This window comes from Trichosurus vulpecula, chromosome 1 (genome assembly GCF_011100635.1).
Source record: "Trichosurus vulpecula isolate mTriVul1 chromosome 1, mTriVul1.pri, whole genome shotgun sequence".
Lineage (NCBI taxonomy): Eukaryota > Metazoa > Chordata > Mammalia > Diprotodontia > Phalangeridae > Trichosurus > Trichosurus vulpecula.
In genome coordinates, this window is record NC_050573.1 from 241,603,829 (window position 1) to 241,620,405 (window position 16,577).

Sequence of the window (16,577 nt, forward strand, 5' to 3'; positions counted from 1 at the left end):
ATCAAAGCACACTATCTAGGTAGCCTAAGAAGTTAACTCTGCCATATGTGCACACAATACACCTGTGCCATTTAGATTGTGGATGCTGCCAAATTACTCTTGCCTTTTTCAATCGGGTTTTGCTTGCTTGTTCTTATAGGGTCTTCACTTAAACTTAGACTAGTAAAGAAGTGGTAGGATTTCAGAGAAGAGGAAATGGTGAAGGAAGGTGGTGAAAAGTAGAGGAGCAGGGCTGGGGCGGGACGGGACGGGGAGGTTGGTGTGTGAACATAGAGGAGAGAAGGGATTATTGAGGCCTCACCACGGCAGCCTGTGGGAAATATTTAATACCAAAAAAGCCATTTCATTTAATAAAATTAGTTTTTTTAATCATATTTCACCCAATGGTCAATTGCTTTGTAAATTGCAAGTTTAAAATGGAAAGAGAAGTAATTTAAAGGGGAAATAATTTAACCCCTCTCATAAATAACTCAAATGTTTGTAACAATAATTGCTCATGAAGAAAACAGTCCTAGAGAAGTCCTAGAGAAATTCTATCAATAGTAACTTGCTTGTGTGCATTTCTTAATGATTTACTCAAAAGACTTAAAGTATTGGTAAACATGGACCTCACAAAATATTTTTGGCACTCCATCAGACTGAAAACAGCGTGCCCAAGGTTCCTTCCCATCACTAATGATTACTAATTTTGATACAGTTACTTTGGAGGGAGTTTAAAAATGCCTATTCATTGGAACATAGTTCCCCTGCCCCCCCCCCCCCCCCCCCCGCCTTTTTTAGCTAGAAAAAAATTAAATTACAATCAATTTTGTTAGCTCTGAATTTGAACTGAGTGGGATTATAACATTGTCACAAATAGACAACTTGATGGTAACAGTGTAAATAGATTTTAAAATCAATTTGTGAATTTATTTTTGTTAAAACAGAAGAATTTGACTTTACCCGTAAGTTGCAATAGTAATACTGATTTCACTTAATAATCATGTAGAGATGGAATTTTACTCAAGCAAAATTATAGCAGTATTAAGAATGATATTTTGTGGCTTGTTTAAAACATCATGTTTGAGGAAGGTTTTTAAAACTGGTTAGATGTGTTTGCTTTGCAGTAGGAAAAAATGTTTAGATTGTTTGAATTTTCTCTTTAGTAATTGCTGGTGAATGGTAGAAACATGGACAATTAGTGTTGATCAGTTAATGTTTCATAGTTTAAGACTTTGAAACTTTCTACCTCCTTTCTGTCAAAGTGTTACATTTTGCCACTGTTCTAGTCTTTAGAGTCAAAGAAAAGTGGAAGCCTGGAGTCGGAGAGTTTTGTTAGTGGTGTTTTTTTTTTTAATGCAAACAAAACAAAACCCACCCCTAAGACACTGCTTTGGGGTTTTACCACCTAAGTTTGGTGCCTAAATTCATAACAAAAGGTTAAAATTGATCTTTAAATGTATAATGACAAAATTGCCAAGTGTTACACATACCGTTCTCTTCCATTTTATAGGCTGCTTGAATTAATTTCCTCCAAAACCACAATGTTTTTTGTTCATTTACATGTTTTCTTCCCTCCCCACATGTCATTTCCTTTTAAAGCTATAACTGCAGTCATTTAAAGTTCTGACTCAGGGCTTTTTAACAGTTTAAGCAAATTCCTATATGTTTGTTAAATTTTTGAAACACTCCACCCACATCATTGTTTAGTGCCTTGAAAGAATTATTGACTTGGTAACAACGATTAGACCGTTACAGTGTGCCTGTGTCTGTCAGTATATGCAGACATGTGTGTCTCATCGTTTAAGAGAGTGCATGTGTGTACTGGGCATTGGTAATTCTGTAAAGGAAGTTTTGTAGATTTAAATTTGAAGATTATTTTTTTAAAACTGATCATTCATGTCCATGACAACTATACGAGTAGACAGAATAATTCTGTGTTTATATTCATGCAAAGTCACATGTATGAAATATCTGGGGAGAGGATCTAGTATTTTACATCATACCTGTTTATTTTGGAAGGAGGATTCAGTCTATAAACAGTGAGGTTTTCCCTATACCCCACCAAAAAATCTTTTGTGTTCTAACATTAACGTTAAAAAAAAAATCCGCATGGTGTTTCTTAATAGTAATCTTATTTTGTCTGAGTTCACAAGTTTTTCTTTTTACTATGCTTAGTATGATCATCAGCCTAATATACAGTATATTCAGTATAAGATAAGTTTTATTGATTCATTGTAACATTTTGTTTCCATCTCCCTCTCCCCCCGCAGTTGTTAGACTTATATGTTCAATGGAATTTGAAGTCTTTTGTGTGAATATAGCTTAATTTCTGTACTATGAATGATTTTGCTTTTTAGTCTGAGTTTTTAAGAAATGCTTAGCAAGTCCTAAGCTTTTAAAATTAAATGCTAATATCTTCCTGTTAATAAAGTTTTATTATATAATGTCTTAATCTGCTCTTTTGAAAAATATTATTTTAAAAAGTATATGCATGAGTGTTGGATGCTTCAGGCATTTGGTATATTTATTCCTTTCATACTTCACTTGTGATTGAAATCTTTAACAATAGAGAAAGCAAGGAGTTATTACCTTTTGTTGGCTTTGAGAAAACACGCCCTTAATTACTTTTGTAGAAGAAAAAAATGTCCATATCCAAATTATGTTGTTTGTATTCAAAACTGTACCATGAAAAGAACCTAGGGACTTAGTTTCATCATAACTGTCTGTCTCCCAATTAGGATTGAAGATTTTTGTAAGAGATAAGTAAGTGAATTTGACTTGATTTCAGTCAGAAACATTACCATAGATATCGTTAGTTAATTAGACTTGATTTAATAATTTTTGTTCTTTAAAAGTGTGTTGTAACTCAAAAACTGGTATAAGTTTGCTTTTAGAAAATACTCATTTTAAAGCAGTAAATTATTTTGATAGTTTTCAAATTCATTTTGTAGCTACATCATAGAAGAACAGCATTGGACTATTCTATTTAGTAAAACTAACTGAAGAATTTACCTCTGAAGTCATTGGGAGGTAGGAACTACTTCTAGTATAACCAATTAATCGTGGATTTTTGAGGATGATTTTGCTAGCATAGATTAGAAAGATGATTACTGTAACAACAACAAAAATAGTTACTTAAACTGTTTAAAGCAATCTTAGTGATCACCAGTTCAAGAACTAGGATTTAGGTCATGGTTAATCTTTTTTTTTAAACACTGTATAATTCTAAGTTATCTTTGATTACATTAAAATTGCATAGGTTTGGTGGTTTTTTTTTTTAAAATAAATACATTTAACAAAATCTTTAAAATGATTTAATTTTTAATCATTGATTTTTTAAAACTTGTGAAGAAGGTTATGAAGAAGCTTTATGACTTTTGACATAAACTTTCATATAGCAGAAGTTATGAATAATTAATACCTAACATGAGTGTGGGTGATATAATCTTCAATCTGATTGGGAAGTTGAGACTTGGGCAAATCAGTGTAATATGGAGTACATGAACAAATAAAATATCTGTGACCATGCCTGAAATATTACTGAAGGAATCACAGGAGCTCCAGCAGCCATCTAGTCTAATCCATACACAAAATAGTCCCCACTGTAATTTGCACAACAAATGGTTGTCCACCTTCTGCTTGAAGATTTCTAAGAAGAGGCTACCTATGACTTCTCAAGGCAGATTATTCCACTTTGGGAGGGTTCAAATTCTTAGAAAGTTTTTCCTAGCATCAAGCCTAAATTGACCGCCTTTTCAAATTCCATCTTTTGCTCCTAATTCTACTCTAGGGCCCAGCAGAACATGACATTTTCCCCTGACAGATCTTCGTATATTTGATCGCAACTCTCATGTTTCCCCAAGTCTTATTTTCTTCAGATTAAACATCCTCAGTTTCTTCAACTCATCCATATGTCATAAACCGCGAGATCCTTCACCATCCTGGTTGCCTTCCACCATCCTAGTTGAGTCCAGATGAGGTCTGAGAAACAGAGTGCACTGGAATCATAACATCCTTATTCCTAGAATCTAAGTTCCTCCTAATGTAGCCTCAGATTGCTTTATCTCTTTTGTGGATGTCACATCTCACAGCTGACACATTGAGCTCACAGTATACTAAAACCCACAGATCTTTTTCAGAACGATTATTGTCGATCCACATTTCTCTTATATTTGTAGAGAAGAGTTTTTGGTACCCGTTTTTTGTTCACACTTATCCCTTTTAAGGGTAGCAAGGGAGCACGTGGGGTACAGGCTGGGCCTGGAGTCAGGAAGACCTGAGTTCAAATATGACTTCGGACGCTAGTGGTGTGGTCCCGAGCAAGTCAATCCCATTTGCCTCGGTATCGTCATCTGTAAGATGAACTGGAGAAGGAAAATGGCAAACTACTTCAGTAACTCTGCCAAGAAAACCCCATGATTAAACAACAACCCCTGTTAAATTTCATCTTATTAGAATCGACCTAATGCTTTAACCTATGGATGCCTTTGGAATCTGTCATTGTGTTAGCTATCCTTCCCAGCACTGTCATCTGCAAACATGATGATCATACCATCTGTGCCTTTCTCAGATATTGATTCAAATGTTAAATAATACAGGACCAAGCACAGATCCCTGGGTGTGCTCTTATGAACTTTGAGCTTGGTTAAGATTGATCTGTTAATCAGTCATTCTAAATCTAGCTATCCATTTAATTCTGAATCCACTTGATTATATTATCTTCTAATCCATGCTTCTCTATCATCTAAAAGTACAGTATGAGATAGTTTACTAACATTTAGGTTAAGTTGTATCAGTATAGCATTTTCTTCGCTTAGTAATTCTGACAAAAAAAGAAATGAGCTTAGGATGGCATGACTTGCTCTTGATGAAGCCAGGTTGACCTTTTGTAAATGCCACTTCCCTTTCTATGTATTTGCTTACCTTCTCTTTACTGATTCTAGGATTTTACCAGGAATTGAAGTCAAACTCACTGGCTTGTAGTTTGCAGTCTGTTCTCTCTTCTTTAAAGTCAGGACATTTGTCTTCCAATCTTATGGTATTTCTGTTTTCCATGATATTTCAAAAGTTATTGACAATGGGTAAGCAGTCATATCTGCCAGTTATTTGAGGACCTAAGGATGTAGTTTATCTGGGCCATGTGACTTGAATTCATGAAGATGTTACTTGGTTATTTTGGATATCCACTTTACCAGATAATTTTTCTTCTCTCATTTCTAGTATGAAGGTCTGTAACAACAATGTTGCTAGCAGCTGCTGTGGGGGTGTAAGACCAACTACACCAGTACACAGAAGAGCTGCTAGCACAGGTTCTTTGATTTGCTTTTCTAAGGAAAGCAACTTTAAGGGGTTTACAATCTCACTTTAATTAAACATACATATATCATTCACTTAGTTTAGAAAAAAAAGTCAGCACCCTGAACTTCAGAGCAAATACAAACAGAAATTACAAACAGAAAATATAAACTGAGCAAATAACAATCAACAGACAGGCTGCTAGCTGTCTGACCAAAGCTATACATACATAGTTACCAGAGAGAGAAGCACCAATATCTGGGTTTACAAAGCTGGTAGGCTCCTCAATGGCTACCCACAGTGTCCACACCAACATTCACCCAATGAGTGAGCCCCCAAAGGCAAAATGCTAACCTCTGAGTTTATATATACTTCAGGGTCAAAGGGCATCAACAACCATGTGATTCAAACCCATGTGAACTAGGCCTTCCTTTGATGTAAGCAGGTCATCAAGGCTCCTGATTCAAAGATTCCTTAGTGCTAAGAAGCACTCCAAAACAAAGACAAGAAAAAGTCCACTTTGCTTACCATTACATTTGAAAAGCAAAACTCATCAAAGGTACTTGATTACCTCATCATTCCAAAAGAGAAAACAGTAAAAAAAAAAAAAAAAAGTCCCACCCTAATTACCATAACAAGGTCATTTTCTTTTGAAGAGAAAACAAAGGAAATGAGAAATGAGTAGCTCTACCTTCTGTTATGTTACCATTATCCCACCCATCCCAAGCAAAGGTCTTTTTCCTCCAAATATTATTTAAAAAAGCCTTCTTTGCTGTTCTTAGCTTTCTTCAGCCTCAGCTCACTTTGAGTTTTGGTACTACTGACACTTCTTACAGTACTTTGCCACACGTTTATTGTGTTACCTGTCCTTGTTTCTATCTTCCTTATGTAAGAATCATAAGTCATGTTTACTGTGTGCTCTCTTGCTGTTAAGTTGAGAATAGTGGAAGGAATCTGGTTGGAAACCAGAAATCTTGGTTAGGAAACCAAGTTATTAGCATGTATTGTAACAATTTTAATATATATGTTAATGCTAGTAAATTAAACAATATGTAATTTGAGTCTCACCAACATCAATAACTGTAGAGATAGTTCCCAATTTACTAAAAGCTTATTTTCCTTTAATTTTGTGATGTGGATCTCTGAATTCACTTTTCCTCAAAAGCAATGTTATACCTAGTATATAGGCCCTCAGTCCCTCTAGCAAAGAGATTTTCAACATATAATATGCTCGAAGTTCAGGATGCAGTAATTGCAGCTAGAAAAGGGTTTGTGTGAAAAAGATCCTGGGTGCTGTAAATTGTAAGTTTAATGAGTCAGCAATCTCATTGCAGCTGAAATAGTTAATGATCTTTGCCTCACAAAGAGAGGTATGAGGTACTGAAGGTGAAAAGCGATGGTCCCACCGCGTGCTTCTTAGTCAAGCAGTATATATATTGTGTTCAGTTCTAGGCACCACCATTTAGGAAGGACAGTGACAAACTGGGGAGTATCCAGAAGAAAACAACTAGTCAACAACCATTTATTAAACATTTGCTATGTGTCAGGCATTGTGCAAAGACCTGGGGATGTAAGGTCTGCCAATAAGCATTTATTAAGTGCCCCTTCTGTGCCAGGCACTGGTAATGCAAAGAAAGACAAAAAATAGCCCGTTCTCAAGGAGTTATCGGTCTTATGGAGATAATATGCAAACAACTATAAGTAATATACAGAATAAATTTGAGGTAATCAGCAGAGGAAAGACATTAGCATCAATGGGGATCAAGAAAGGCTTCTTGTAGATGGTGATACTTTGGATTTCAGGAGGCACAGAGGAGGAGGGCATTCACTCAAAGACATGGGGGACAGCCAGTAAAAGTGCCCTAAGTCAGGAGATAGAGTGTCTTGTGTCAACAAAAAACAGCAAGGAGGTCAACATCACTGGGTTGTATGTATGAGATGAGAATGATAAATGAAGGCTGTCTCCAAAGTTGCAGATTTGAGTGGGAGGACAGTGGTGCCTCTGACAGCAGTTGGGAAGATGGGAGAGTTTTGGGGAACAATAATGAGTGTTATTTTGGACATGTTGAGTTTGAGATATTCAAGAGTCAATTGGTGATATGGTATTGGAGGTTTGTACCACTACAGTGGTACAGGAGAGACATAAGGGTTGGATTAATAGATCTGGAAGTTATCTACTTAGAAATGACAAGTGATCCACAGGAGTTGATGAGATCACGAAGGCATATTGTGAAGAGTAAAAAAAGAAGAGGACCCAGAACAGAGCTTACCCTTGGCTAGTGGGTGTGTAAGGGCAACCACAATGGCATACCCAGGATGGCTGCTAGTGCAGGTTATTTCATCTGCTTTACTAAGGAAAGATAGCTGTTTCAGGGGTTAACAATCTTACTTTAATTAAACATACATACATCATTCACTTAGTTCAGGGGGGAAAGTCAGCACCCTGAACTTCAGAGCAATTACAAACAGAAAAAATAAATCAACAGACGGCTTCTGTCTGATTATAGCAATACATACATTTACCAGAGAGAGAAGCACCAACATCTGGGAGAGGGCTCCTTAATGGCTACCCAGAGTCTCATCTGGCCAAATCACACAAACACTTTTTCAAGGAGTGAGCCCCAAAGCAAAATGCTAACCTCAGAGTATATATACTGTTTCCAATCAAGGACTCTTGATTCAGTCAGAGACTCCTGATTCAAACAAAGGCAAGATTCAATCAAAGGCCCCTGATTGACTTAGTGCTGAGAAGTACCCCAAAAGAAAAACCATCAAAAAGTCTAACTTTGCTTGGCGTTACAGGGTGTGACTTGGATAAAGACCCAGGAGACTGAGAAGTAGTGATTAGAGAGGAGAACTAGGAAGAGAAGTGTAAGTAAGGTGAATTTTAGTGTAAGGTAGATTTTAGTGTGTATAAAGTGGATTATTGCCATTATTTCTTAGCGTTCGGTTTCCCAGTTTCCATGACCATAACAATCTCTGTTTCCCAGGTATTAGATATGAGTTCCCAGGCTCATGGTTCAAAACATTACCACGCTTGCACAGCATTATATAAGGATAAGTAATATAAACATGTGTGCTGAAACTAAACATCCACTGCAACTACACAGTGAGATATAAGGATGAGGTGATGTAAACTTGTGAGGCTATTGCTGGCAATATGCCTTCTTTGTCTGATGCCCTATAAAACAGGTGGTCAGTGGTTAATGAGTTGGGGAAACTTTATGGTTGAATACACAAGCTGGGCTGCTGTTTGCTTTGATCAGCCCCCATCAAGGATCAGGAGGGGGGAATCTGTGTTTGCCTCAACCGGCTCCCATTGAGGCTTGAGGGGATTTAGGGGAACCCTTTAGTGTTGAATACACAAGTTGTGCCTGTCTTGATTGTCCCCATCCAGACGTAGGGGTAGTTGCCCCCACCCCCACTTCTCGCCGTCCCTGAGAGAAGGGTGATTAGGGAGTATTGTAGGAGTTTGTAGTGCATCTGTTATCAGGAATACTGTTAGAGAAAACTAGACTAGAATAAAGCTTATTATTAACCCCTCTGAAGCTGTCTTTCCTGTCTGACCAAATCAAGAGCGAACCTGTTAGAGGCTGAAGTCCAAACCTCCAGTACCTCCTGTGTATTATCCGTCTAACAAGAAGTGTCAGGAAAACCTAGAAAGTAGAGAGTGATCAACTGTGTAGAATACTATAGATGGTCAAGGAGGATCAGGATTGAGAAAAGGCAATTAGATTTGGTGATTCAGATCATTGGTTACTATAGAGAGGTCAGTTCAGTTGATTTATGAGATCTGAAGCCAGATCTCAGAAGGTTTAGAAGTGAGAAAAGAGAAAAGTAGAGGAGATGATTATAGTTGACTAACGATCAAACATACTACCCACTTCCTGATAGAGAGGCAAAGAACACAGAATGCAGAATGAGACAAATATTTTTCAGGACATGGCCAATATGGAAATTTGTTTTAATTGACTATACATGTGTGTGATGGATTTTGTTTTTCTTGTGTTCTCAATGGGAGTAGTGGTATTGGCACAGGAGAGTGAGAAGGCTATTAGAAAAAAAAAAAAAAGAAAACTTACAAATTGACTAACACAATGACCAACCACAACACCTGGGGACTCGTGATGAAACATCATCTCCTGACAGAGAGGTCATGGACTCAGAGCACAGACTGAAACATACTTTTTTAGACATGGCATCGAAAAATTTTGTTTAGCCACTATACATGTTTGTAACAGGAGTGTTGTTTATCTTGCCTTCTCAAGGAGTGGGGTGGAGGAGAGATCTGGGAGGGTGAAAAGGCCGATCTCTGTTTGAAAATAAACTTTAATTTGAAAAAAGAAAAAGCACAGTTCTGACCCTGTCTATACCCTGCTTGAGAAGCTTTAGCCATTCTCTTGCTTCTAGGATAAATGCCAAACTTTTATGCTTGGCATTTAAAACTTTGCAATGTGATTTCAACTGATCTTTTCTACTGCTCTCACATTACTCCCACTCACACTGTTTCAACCCAACCAGCCTACTTAACGCTCCTCACTCATAATGTTCCATCCTCTGTCTCTCTACTTTGTACTGGCCATCAAGACTCTTGAAGCTAATTCAACAGGCATGTATTGAGCACCTGCTGTTTTCCAGGCATTGACAACACAAAAACGAAAATGAAACATTCCTCTCCTTTAGCTCCCTTCAAGGCTCATATGCTGCCTTCTGCACAAGGGCATTCCTGATCCCATTTCCCACTTGGTTAGTGCTTTTTCCCACTCTCCAAAATTACTTTGTAGTTAGCTATGTTTGTGTTATTCCTCCACATACCTATAATATGTGTATGTTTTCAATCATTTTTAAATCATGTCTGACTCTCCTTGACCCTGTTTGGGGTTTTCTTGGCAAAGATACTGAAGTGATTTGCCATTTCTTTCTCCAGCCCATTTTACAGATGAGGAAACTGAGGCAAACAGGATTAAGTGACTTGGCCAGGGTCACATAGCTAGTAAGTGTCTGAGACTGGATTTGAATTTAGATCTTTTGGACTCCAGGCCTGGCATTCTATCCACTGTACCACCAAGCTGCCTAGACTATATATACTAAGAGTTTAATAAATGCTGGTTTCTCATTTGCCAGATCTTGTATCTATTCCTTGTTCTCCTTTCCTGACTACCATCCTGACCCAGGCTCCATTAATTAAAGAGATTTTCAACTGGTTCTCATTCCTCCTTCCATATCATTCTGTAGACAAAACTATGTTCTTGTAGACATGGGAAAGTATATTAATGCTTGTGATCTTGGTAGCCACAAATTGGAAACTAAGGGGAAGGTATCCTATTGGGGAATGGCTTTATTAATTGTAGTATATGAATAAAACAATATATGATTATACCACTGGAAATTATGAAATAGACAATTTCAGAGGAAACTGGGAAGACCTTTATGAACTGATGCAGAGCAAAGTGACAGGACCAAGAGAACAATTTACATAATGATAACAGTCAGGAGAAAAACATCTAAAACAACTTTAAAAGCCTAGAACTGTGATTAACACAATGATAAACCACAAATCCAGAAGTATGTAGATGATATCCACCACTCCCTGACAGAGAGGGGAACTTAAAATGCAGAAAAAGATAAAACATAGACGTATTTGTTGATTTTTTAATACAAGGTTAGAGGGAGGTGTGGGATGGGCAGATTGATTTTTAAAAATACTCATTATTTTAAAAAGCTACAGATTGATGTTATCATAAACTTGAAAAGAAAGCTATATATAACAGAGTTCTGCAGTTTTGTGTATAATCCTCGTTTTCTGTTCTACAGTGTATATGCAAATGCCTATTCTATTTGGTGTTTAAGTTCAGAACAAAAATTTTAAAAATAATTTAAAAGATAGGCCAAAGCCAGACTGTAGGGATCTTTTAATGCCAAATAGAGGACTTTGTATTTGATCTTAAAGGCAACAGAGAGGCAGTACAGCGTTTTGAGCAGGTCTACCTGAGCAGAGAGCTATGCTTTAGTAATATCAGTTTGGCAGCTGTGTAGAGAATGGACTGGAGGCCAGGAGACCACTTAAAAAGTGGCTGTAACAGCTCAAGTGAGGGGCCCTTAGGGTTTGAACTAGGGTGGCAGTCATATAATTAGAGAAAGGAGACAGATACGAGAGATGTGGAGATAGAATCCAGAAGGTATGGCAACTGACCAGGTGTGGATACTGAGGCAGAGGGAAGTATCAAAGAGAGGGCTCAGGTTGTGAGCCTGGGTAGCTGGAAGGATGGTGGTGCCATCAACAGAAATAAAGAAATGGGAGGCACTTGGAGGGCATGTTGTTTAATATTTTGAATTTAAGATAAGTTAGATCTTTTAAAAATATATTTTTATTGACACCTCCCCCCCAAAAGCCCTATATAAAATAGCTTTATATTTAGGCTACATAGAACACTATAATTTCACTATGAGATAACACAACATTCTTATAACCTTTAAAAATCATTATAAGATAGATAACATTAGACCATGTGCTCCCATCCTGCTCATTTTTCTTTCCCTCTTCCGCCTTCCTCCTTTTCTCTTCCCTCCATTCTCTGGTAGCAGGATCAAAATCTTAACTCCTGAAGAAGAGTTTCTGTGGCTTGGAGGAAATAATAATTATAACATACTAAGAAGGGTAGGGAAAGGAAAAGGGAAAAGTCAGCCCTCCCATAAAATGTCATCTATTTGCCCTTGGAACACTGTGGAATCTCAGGAAGGCTATAAGCAAATGCCTATGGTGCTGGGTTGGTTCATGTTTGAGGACAGAACTAAAAAAGATTAGAATTGGAAAACAAAGGCTATGAGAAACAACATTTAAATCTTTTTTTAACTCAATTTTATTTTCAGTTCTGAATTTTGTCTCTCCCACCTTGCCTTCCTCCACTCATTGAGAAGTCAAAAAAATCTCATTACAAATATATATATATATACATATGTATATGTGCATATATACATATGTATATATATATATCTGAACATAATATATTTTTGCATTAGCTATGTGAAAGAAGAAAGAAAGAAAAAGGAGAGGAAGGAAAGAAGGAAAACAGGAAGGAAAGTACATTATTTAAATCTATACATTATGAATCAAATGGATAAGGTGAATTCAGACTTGTTCACCAAAATATCAGGAAGAGAGGGCACCCTTTAGAACCTAAATGAAGGAAGTCTGGGACAAAAATACATGGGGGTAATAACTGTTTATAAATGTATACTCCTAAGAGATGGTATAATAACTATGAGTGGATTCAACAAGGGTTTGTACAATTTTACAAATGATGACCACAAATGGCTTCGTGAGCCTTTCAGGTTAACGTCAGAGAGGACAACTTTGCCCTCCAAGGCATATCTCATCAGTTTCTGTTGACCAGAGAATACTTGGGCAGTTGGAGTGTGCATCTGACTTTGTATGTCAATTCCTGCATTCCTATCCAAGTGGAAAGGTCTAGTAGGCATTTAGAAATGCAGCACTAGAGTTAAAAATAGGTAGTAAGTAATAGAATCAGGATTGAAGCCCAGGTCATCTGAGTCCATCCAAGGCCAGAGCTCTTTCCCCTACTGCTTACTGCCTTCTTGTGAGAGTAGCACTCTTCCAGCTACACTATGCTAGTTAAAATTTTAATGTTGCATTCATTGTAATCATTGGAAAACTGGTGATTTGTGTATCATTTCAGAACTCCCTAAACTGGATCCATAGTTACTCTACAGAGTTTGACCTAACTATCCACGTAAGAGAAATGAAGTGGATGAAGAATGCCTATTATCCAGACCATGAGGTCCAGTTAAATGAACAATCTATAGAGCTTATCCATCAACATATGTGTATATATGTATGTAATTATATATATATATTCATATATATATACATATATGTGTGTGTGTATAAAATCTTCAGCAGACCCTATAGATGGAAAATTAGCTGAGCTCAGAATTGAACAGGAGGAAGATGGCAGGCTGGCTTGCCCAGAGGGGACTGGATTGCCTTTGGGAAATGGCAAAGTTCCTTTAATGGCCTCTAACTTCTCCTTGAAACAAAGGCCCATCTATTTAACATATATGTTCTTCCTCGTGGTGGTATGTGACTATGAGTTACTGAAGAGCTGAATTTGAAGATTACTTGAAAGACAAAGAAGAGGTTCGTGACGTGCATGAGCAGGGCAAAACATGTTACATTGACACGTTACATTGTAGGGATTATGCAGGATGTAATGGCTGTCATCAAAAGAATATACTGTTCCCAAACTGAGGGGTAACAGTACACTCCCCTTAGTATTCTTGTTAAGAGAAAGCAATGAAGCTCCTTCCCTGCCACCACCCCAGAACTTCAGTGAATTCCCTCTAACAAACAGAGGCTAGAGATATGGAATTAGCAGTCACAGACGAAAGGCAACCTGCATCCTTGAAGGGAATACTCATGGGTCCACAGGAGTTTATAAAACAACTATGCTAGCTGAAATAGTTCAACAGAACATTTTACCATTGGACTTCCAACCATTCAGGGTAAATGAGAGTTTAAGAAGAAAACTCTGACTGATCAGAAGCACTAATTAGCCAGGTTCTGTCTCCTGCTCCCAAGACTCCATTAACATTAAGCAAAGGCCCAGTGAAATAGGTCAATTTATATGTAAGCTTCTTTTCTGAAAAAAAAAATCTACCAAAGCATCATGCCATACATTTATTAAGTATACTCACATGTCTTGTGCCAGCTGGGTACTATATCAGGCAAATTAAAGTGACCTCAGACAGGGTCACTGTCTACAAAGAAAAGGGACTTGACAACCAACAAGAAAAACCCAGAAACAACATAATGTGGCCACAAATACCAAGCCCACAAATATCCTGATTAGAGTTTGTTGCTGGCAGATTGAAATATTTCGAACTTTTGAGCAAGGCATTCCATTTTGAACTCTTTGTATCTTTCCTTGGACAGGGAAATGAGTTTTTGTTAATATTTAGGGTCATTCTTCTAGTTGCACAGTGGAACTACTCTTGATTTGAACTCAAGAAGACTTCATCTTCCTGACACCAAGCCCAGTTCTCTGTGCCACCTAGCTTCCCTCTTCCGTATTTACCCTTCAAAAACCTCTGAGAAATTTTTAAACAAAAAATGACTTTCTTTTTCTGTGTTCAACTTAAACATGAAAATATTATAGTAAAGAGAGCGTTCAGAAATATTGCAATAGTAATTCAAATGATTGGTGCTTTTTTTTTTACTCTGGACCTAAGTTTCAGTTGTTGTGCAAGACCTGAAATGTAGAAATTTTCCCCAATGAAGCAGAGCTTTGTGACTTAAGTCTTAAAGAATTACCTGGTGACAATGAAAGGTTAAGAAGCTAGTATCTATGAAATAGTACTTGAACTTGGGTGCCTTCTTTTTATTATGCCAGACTATCTCTCAGAAGGTTTTTTTTCAAATTTATCTTATTTTATTGAAAGCTTTAGTTTTCATATCACTCACACCCTTCCCCCCTTCCCCTCATCCAATTAGTCAGTCCGTGTTATTTCTATCTTTGTAGCATCTCTTATGAACACATCCTCTCACATTGCTACCACCTCAGTACAAGTCCTCATCACCTCGGGTCTCAACTGTTGTGATCTCCCCCTGGTTGGTCTTTCTGCCTCAAGTTTCTCCTCCACTGCAATCAATTCAGCTATCAAAGTGGTTTTCCTAAAATGCAAGTTGTATTGTACCACTACTCTCCCCTCCTTTTCAATAAACTCCAGTGGCTCCCTATTGCCTTCATAATCTGACCCCTTCCTACTTTGCTAGTTTTTACATCTTACTCCTCCCCTCCCCCCACATACTCTGTTATCAAACGACATTGACCTCCTTATCATTCCTTGAACAAGACTCTCCATCTCTGGACCTTTAGCCTATTCACTGGCTTCCCTCCACACCTGGAGCTCTATCCCTCCTTGTCTCCTGCCTCCTAGCTTCCATCAAGTCTCAACTAAAGTTCTACCTTCTGCAAGAAGCTTTTCACATTCTCCTTAAGTGCCTTTACTCTGAGATTATTTCCGTTTTTTCCTGTATATATCTTATTTGTACATTTTTATTATTCAGTCATTTCAGTTGTGTTTAACTCTTTGTGACCCCATTTGGAATTTTCTTGGCAAAGATGCTGGAGTGGTTTGCCATTTCCTCCTCCAGCTTATTTTACAGATGAGGAACTGAAGCAAACAGGGCTGGTTAAGTTAAGCGCAGGGTTACGCAGCTAGTAAGTGTCTGAGGCCAAATTTGAACTTGTGTAGGATGAATCTTCCTGACTCCAGGTCCGGCACTCTATGCACTGTGCCACCTAGCCATCCATGTTTGTACATAGCCCTTTGTATATTGTTTCCCCCATCAGTCTGTGAGCTTCTTGGCAGCAGGGACTATTTTTTTAACCTTTCTTTGTATCACCATTGTTTATCATATAGTAGATGTTTAATAAATAAATGATAGTTAACCGACCTTCATTTCCAAATATATCCCTTTCCTCTCCCCTACCTAATGACGGCTACCCAGAGTCTTGTCTAGGAAGTCAAAAAGTCAAAAAGACCTTTGCATGAGTAACCCCCAAGGCAAAATACCAGTGTCAGTAAGCACAACACAACAATGGCCACAACCATAATCTCACATTAGAATCTAATGGCATGCAGTTTCTTTTGTTGTTGTACTTTCTTTTTATGGTGCAGTCGTGAATATTTTTTCGTGGTTCTGCATACTTCATTCTGCATCAGTTCATATTTCTTCCCATATAGGAGATTATTGTTCATAACTAGATGATAATAATAGTTGATACTTACTGACATGTAGCACTTTTTGTTTACTATTACTATTATGATTACTATTAGATATCCAGGCTTTCAGGTTATTGCTGCCAACCTGCGGGGGGGGGGGGTGGTGGTGGCTATAGTGCTAGTGGTGAGTTGTTCAGTTGCATCTGACACTGCGATACCATGGACCCCATGGGATTTTCTTGGCAAAGATCCTGGAATGGTTTGCTATTTCCTTCTCCAGTGTGTCTCCCATATTACAGGTGAGGAACTAAGACAAATAGGGGATAAGTGACTTGCCCAGGGTCACATAGCTAGTAAGTGTCTGAGGCTGAATTTGAACCCAGGTCTTCCCAACTCCAGGCCTGGTACTCTATCTTTTGCACCACCTAGCTGCCCTGGCTATTGTGTTACCATAACTCAAAGTCAACTTTGCATATCTTTTTCCCCACTCCATGTTTTTCAATCCCTGTGTCTGAAAAGAAAATTCAAAAGAATAATTGTAGAGGGTAAATTCA